The 7043-nt window shown below is 43.7% G+C and overlaps 1 pseudogene; it reads right to left on the bottom strand.

Moving 5' to 3' along the window:
* Nucleotides 1–1853: 1853 nt before the first annotated feature.
* LOC126907208 (uncharacterized) lies at nucleotides 1854–4193 on the bottom strand (annotated as a pseudogene).
* Nucleotides 4194–7043: the final 2850 nt, after the last annotated feature.

Below are 7043 nucleotides of genomic sequence, written 5' to 3' on the forward strand. Positions count from 1 at the left end.
ATTAATAATATAATTTAGCATATAAAATATAACCTTCAAAGTCATTAAAATTTTTATAAATTTTAGTAATTGACAATGTACACAAATATTTTTAATCATTACTCATTTTTACTTAATCACATTAATATTTTTTTACTGTGTATTTTATGAACAATATTAATTATAGAAGGGCTAAAATAACTGATATTACGCTTTGCACTTACTGCAATAGGATTGAATGATATCCAAATTAAGATTATTGACAGCATCGATAATGTGATTAAGTATAAAATTTAACAATATACTATTCAGTTTCAATCGAGTTGTCCTTTTATCCGGTAGAATTTAAATGGGAATAAAAAATAAGCAAGAACTATAGACAAAAATGTTTTTATTCATTGAATTAATGAATTTCAATCTTTAAAAAAAAAAAAATTAATATATATAAGATTAAATAGTATAAAAAATATAATACAGTATAATATAACTTGGGAAAATTAATATACGTTGTAATGACTATAGAAAAACACACGTGAAAATTTAAGGTGAACTGCATTAAAATAAAACGGTAGCACAGTGGGGTCGCGGCACAATATGGACGTGGCATAGATGGGACAAATATAGATGATATCTGACAGTGATTAAAATCACTATCATTCGAAACGCTTCGATGCAAATCTGTAGATAGTGTTTAATTTCAAGAGATTGGTAGATTATTTCAAAAGCAACCATAACTCTTATTCCCTTAATTTTATCCCGATTTATAATTATGATATATGAATACATAATAATTATAATAATTAAATTTAGTATGAAATTGATATTCAATAATATAATATTGTAATTTTTACGGAGATATTATAAAAATAAAAAGGAGTTTTATATTCATATACTTTTAACGCGTATAAAAGTTTAAGAGATTGATGCAATACTTTTTAATAAAAAAATTTTTTTACTTATTAATAAATACACTAGACTACAAGGAAATTCATCAGAAACAAAAATATACTTTTCTAAATCAACTTGTACACCTTAATTGTATGTTTGAAAACACTATCACGCATTAGAATTATATACTTATTGGATAAAATTATTACAGCTGGGTCATGAATGGTTTGGTCGCTTTTAAATTTTACATGCACTCTACACGTGTCACCGCCCCATAATTCCTTTAATTTTCAGTTTGAGAACTTTCATAATTCGGTTCATTCCAGAATACTAAACGTTTACCCGCAGCTTCCGCGTACCCGAAATGATTGAATCGATTTAGGGAGGATAATTATCATTGAAATTATAATTGTAATTGTAATCACAATTATAATTGTCCATAGTTAAAAAAATATGCGCATACTGCGTCAAAGAAAAACTTTTTGCGGGCTGAAGATGGTGACACTACCCCATGGACTTTTTTGAAAATAAAAAATTACAATATCTGTACTACCTTACATCCAAGCAGTAGAGCACGTGGTGGTACAGCAGTCATTATAAAACAATGCATCGAGCATTTTGAGTTTGTAAAGTATTCAACAATGCACATACAAGCAACAAATGTCAGAGTCATTAATGAGAGTAATGATTTTTCAATTTCGGCAATTTATTGTCCATCTCAAGGTGGCGCTGACTTTAATAAATTCAATGAGTTTTTCCAAACTGAAATTGATTACAAAATACGACACTTTACACCATTACAAGTTGCACATGAAATTGTTGTGCGGGCCCACGTGGTAAAAGGAATTAAACTTAATGAGAAAAAGAAAACACTCACTTTTCAATAAAACTTTAGAATATATAATTTGATTGACACAATTAATAATACAATACACGTTATTTATTAATATTAATACAAATGAATAAAATAATAAAATATAATGACATAGAATGATATAGAATGATATAGAATGATTTAGAATGATATAGAATGATTTAGAATGATATAGAATGAGTGTAACTAGCGCATACTAAACCACGACTGACTGTAGGGTACCTACAGTGGGAGTCCTTTGCCCATGGTTGCCCTAAAACCCTTGGTCAGCACATTCCTGTGTTCGACGACAGTCGGACGACCATGTATTATATACTCTACACAATTATAAAATAATATTCAGGGGTTCTTAACACCCCCCAACCTAAATGATCAATGGGGGTCTAATGATTCCCATTGACTCAAGGGAAATCAGATAAATAAAGTTAAACAATTGCAAAGGGATTTAGAATGTTTTTCATATTGGCGAATTATATAATTTAAAATAGAGAGATTCAGAGTTGTGTATTATTAATTTCAGTGGTATATACTTGAATTACATTTTTCTTACACTTAAAGAATACAGCGACAATTATAATTGATATAATACAAATTGACAAAGAAGTATAAATGATTACAATATGATAAGGACTTAGTAAAAAACTATTGCTATTTGGATTTGTATACCAATTTGTAGTATGTTTAACTAATTTACAAAGATCGTTGAATAAATCGGTATTTGTTATTTGTTGTGGGGTTACCTTAATAATGGATTCTGTGTACGTGTTAATTAAGTTAAACATAGGATTCAGAGGGACTATATCATTAGAATGGTTGTAGAGTACAGTTGAAATGGGCGTTAGAATTAATGAAGTGGTATGAACAGTACAAGTGGGAGATATTGTTAAACGACCAATATTTTTTATATAAACAGAAAAGTTGCGTTGAGGAGATTTACAATTCAGAGTCACTAGTTCGTCTCGCGTACAATAAATCCAGGAATTGGTATTCGATAAGCGATTCCATATACTGTTATTAAATGATACATAAATGATTTTGCATGATTGAGGTAAATCTTGTGGATTTTCTAACAATAAAATTTCACATAGCTTAGAAGAAGATTTTCGATAAACTGGATGATTACCTTTACATAATGTATATGAGTTAAGTGGTATACATGTTTCTATTTGCGATTGACTAAAAGTTAAATAAAACTCACTATCATCGCTAATTGCTATATAATCGTTGTCTGGTTTTACTAGAACAACATTATTGTTTTCAAAATAGAATGGTAAAGGTATCGTGTGATAGAGATTATATTCATCGATTTTAACTATTGGACATTGCAATATAAAAATGAGAAAGTTATCTCTATAAATTATGGATGTAGAAGAGATTGAAAGGAGTTCAGGAATATTTTGTATATTAATTTCTAACGGAAGTTGATTGCCAGCGGGAAGTTCTAGCTGTATTTCCCGTAGCTGAGATAGTAACTTGTTAGGAGGCAAAACTGTGGTGTGAATTTTGCCATGGATAGCAGAGTTGATAATAGAAACAATATTTTGCGTTTCGTACGCATACTGATTTAGAAGGATTTGGAATAACGTTGATTGCTCTAACAAAGCTGTTTTCGTGATTAGACTGTTGATAGTTTGAGAATTCTTTATGACTTGGTTATTAAGATATTGAATATTCTTTTCGATTTCGACTTGAGCTTCATTAATCTATGAAATCTATTATTTTGCCAAAGATGATTTTAGTGTTTAACATTNCAAAGATGAATTCAGTGTTTAACATGTGACTTGAATCAAAAATTGTTTTTGCTACCGTCGTTACTGAGCTGATCATGTTACGGCGGACCCGGTAGTTTTCTTTATGGATGTCTTGTCCANACGGCGGACCCGGTAGTTTTCTTTATGGATGTTTTGTCCGAGTGAGATATTTATAGCGTTTCGGTTTGATTCGATTTCGAAGAGATATGGAAGTGTAGCCCTATCAAAGTGATGACAAGCTTCTACAAATTCTAACACACTAACTTTGTCTTTTAGTTGTGTGCATAAATTACGTGTTGTACTATAGAACTGCAAGAGAGTGTTGTATTTGGACGCATACTGTGATGTGTCCAAGAATGTCACTATTGTCCAGTCGCTGCTGTGTAGTTTGACATTAGATTTCTTTTCATAATACATTCCAATGTGAGGAGTTAGTATGTCTATTTGTGCTAGATTGTCCGGTGGGTGAATTAGAATTTCTGCATTGGTGTATGTACTAGAAATACAAAAAAAAATTTTTTTTTTATTTTATGGATTTAGGAGAAATGTTTTTTCAATAAATTTTTATGAACTAAATGTCTTTTCCCCCTCCACTTAATCGCTACATTGACCTGGTTAGGGTGGATTTCGAGAACCTCAAATGGACCTATCCAATTGGGTGTGAGTTTATTGTGAGCTGCTTTATTTTGTAAATAAACCATGTCACCTTCCTTAATTTCTAAAGAAGTCCGCCACCGGGCATGGTCATCCGCCTAAGCGCTAGCCGGTCCTCGGGTTCGAGGGACCGGTTGCGTTCTCGGCAGAGCTCATGCCCGGCGGCGCGTTCCTCGGCGAGCAGGTCGGCGGGCGGCAGTGACGACAGGATACCAGCCGCTACTCCGGACACCGTTCCGTACGCCGAAACTGTCCGGATCGCCGCCCGCCTTTGTACCCTGAGCAGGGCTTCACGGTTTTTGGACGAATACTCAAGAGTATCCGCCCAAACCGGGGACCCGTACAGGAGAACCGAGTGTACGACGCTGACTAAAAGTCTACGCCGCATCTCTCTCAGCCCTCTCAGATTGGGCATGAGTCCCGCCAAGCAATTCATGACATTCTGGGCCCGCTGGGCCGCACGAGTAATGTGCGGCCCGAACTTTAGACGTTTGTCTATGACAAGGCCCAGATAAGTCATGGAGTCCTTAAGCGGGATCTCCACCCCCAGCACGGCGAGCCGTGGAGGAGTGAACTTGTACCTGCCCGTGAACAAGACCGCTTCGGTCTTGTCCAGGGCGAGGCTAAGTCCACTCCCCTCCTGCTGGATCCAGGCGGTGACTGCGCTGAGCGCGCAGTTTGCCCGGGATCCAGCCTCCTCGGCCGAGGCGCCTTCCGCCACCACCAGCGTGTCGTCCGCGTAGCAGACGACGCGCACGCCCTGCGGTAGCGGAACGCGGAACACCGCGTCGTACGCGATGTTCCACAGCAGAGGCCCGAGAACCGACCCTTGCGGGACGCCTCCCGTAACAGGTAGGATTCTCGGCCCCGCGGCACTCTCGTAAGAGATGACCCGATCGCTAAAGTACGACCGGATCATCCGCCCGAGGTAAGGAGGCACCCGAAACGCGTCCAGCGCTCCGAGGATGTGTGACCATCGCACGGAGTTGAACGCGTTTCGGATGTCCAAGCTCACCGCCACCCCGAAACCCTGCTCAGTTTTGGCCTTGAGGGCCAAGTCCCTGAAGAGGGAGGCCGCGTCATCCGTCGACCTCCCCCTCCGGAAGCCGAACTGGCCCTCGGCCAGTCCGCCGACGTCGGCCAGGTGGGCTTCGATCCGGGTGACGAGCAGCCGCTCGAGGATCTTCCCCAAGTCGTCCAACATGCAAAGCGGTCGGTACGACGAGGGGAGACCCTCGGGCTTGTCACCCTTTCTCAGAAGTACCAGCCTGGCCTTCTTCCATTTCGTGGGGAATTCACCCTCCGAGAGGCAGAGGTTCGCGACGGCGCGTATCCAATCCGGGGCGAGGTCGTGGACCAACCCCCACACCCGGTTTGGAATCCCGTCGGGGCCGGGAGCTGTGTTCCGGCCCCGCACACGCGCCACCGCGTCAGCTACTTCTTGGCTGGTGAATTCCACCACCGACACGTCGTCCCCAAACGCCGGGGGAGGCAGGGGCAGATGTGTCGGAAAGAGCGTCTCTACCGCCCTTTCCAGCACTTCCGCCTCCAATTGACCCGAAGCCGGTGGACCGCGAAGCTTCCGCATTACGACCAGATAGGGTTTCCCCCACGGGTCGTGGTCCACCGACTTTACGAGTTCGGCCAAGCATTTCGCTTTGGCCCGCCTGATGGCGAGCTTCAGCTCCTTGCGGGCCGACCTCAGCGCCTCCCTCGGGTCCGGGGAATCCAGGTCCCGCGGCCAACGGTTGGAGTGCGTCATCGTCCTCCTGACTCTGACTCCTGACTCCTCACGCCTGGCCGCCACCTCGGCGTTCCACCAGTGGACTGGCGGTCCGCGAGTCGACGGCGGTCGTTTGGCCGGAAGGGCGAAGTCGCAGGCTGCTACCACCCTCCGGTCCAACTCTTCCGCCGCTTCGCTCGCGGAGACGCNTTTGGCCGGGAGGGCGAAGTCGCAGGCTGCGACCACCCTCCGGTCCAACTCTTCCGCCGCTTCGCTCGCGGAGACGCGCCGGTCCGGTACCGCGGGCGCCGACCATTGAGCGAGTAGTAGGCCCGTCTCAAAAGCGTCGACGTCCGTGGCCGGTCCGACCCACCAGCCCNCGGGGGACGGCCGCCGTCGACGCACTCATACACGATGTACCATTGGTCGCTGAGGTTTTCCCTATGTGGGAGAACCGACCAACCGGACACGTGCGGGTGCAGCGTCGGGTCGCCCGACTCGATGTCCGCGACCGTTAGGCCGCGGTCCAACACGCCGATCGCCGCTCTGCCGGACCGGCCCAAGAACCTGCCGGCAGAGTCCCGGACCGATCCGGCGTGCGGGTCCGAGACGATGCACACGTCGGTGCCCATCTCGTACGCCGCCCGCCGGACCAGGTCCTGAGCGGCCCGACAGTGGTTGAGATTCACTTGGAGGAATCTCATCCACTAGCGGGCTGCGCTCCGGGAGACCCCTCGGCCTTTCCCCCTTTCTTCTTCACAGGGGGAGCCTTCTTTCCAGGCCCCCCCTTTGACTTCGCGGCCTTTGAAGCCGGCCCCACCCCCGGACAGTCCTTGGCCTGGTGCCCCTCCTTTTTACAGGAGAAGCACCCCTTGGATCTGTCCGGTCCCTTGCAGGTCTGAGCCACGTGCCCGTGCTCCAGGCACCTGTAGCACCTCGGACCCTTGTCGCCAAGGATCCTCAGCCTACAGGTGACCCATCCCACGCGGATACGGGCGAGACCTGAGAGGCGAGGGGCCAGCCTTGCCGGCACCTCCGCCCGGACGTAGCGCCCTTTGCCGCCGGAGTTCTCTCGGACCACAACGGGTCCGATTTCCTGTAATGATATACATAGTACATCATTAATATTATAATAAATTATTTGTATACACAATAGATCATTAATGTCATAATG

Source organism: Daktulosphaira vitifoliae, unplaced genomic scaffold (genome assembly GCF_025091365.1).
Source record: "Daktulosphaira vitifoliae isolate Bord-2020 unplaced genomic scaffold, ASM2509136v1 Scaffold_5, whole genome shotgun sequence".
Lineage (NCBI taxonomy): Eukaryota > Metazoa > Arthropoda > Insecta > Hemiptera > Phylloxeridae > Daktulosphaira > Daktulosphaira vitifoliae.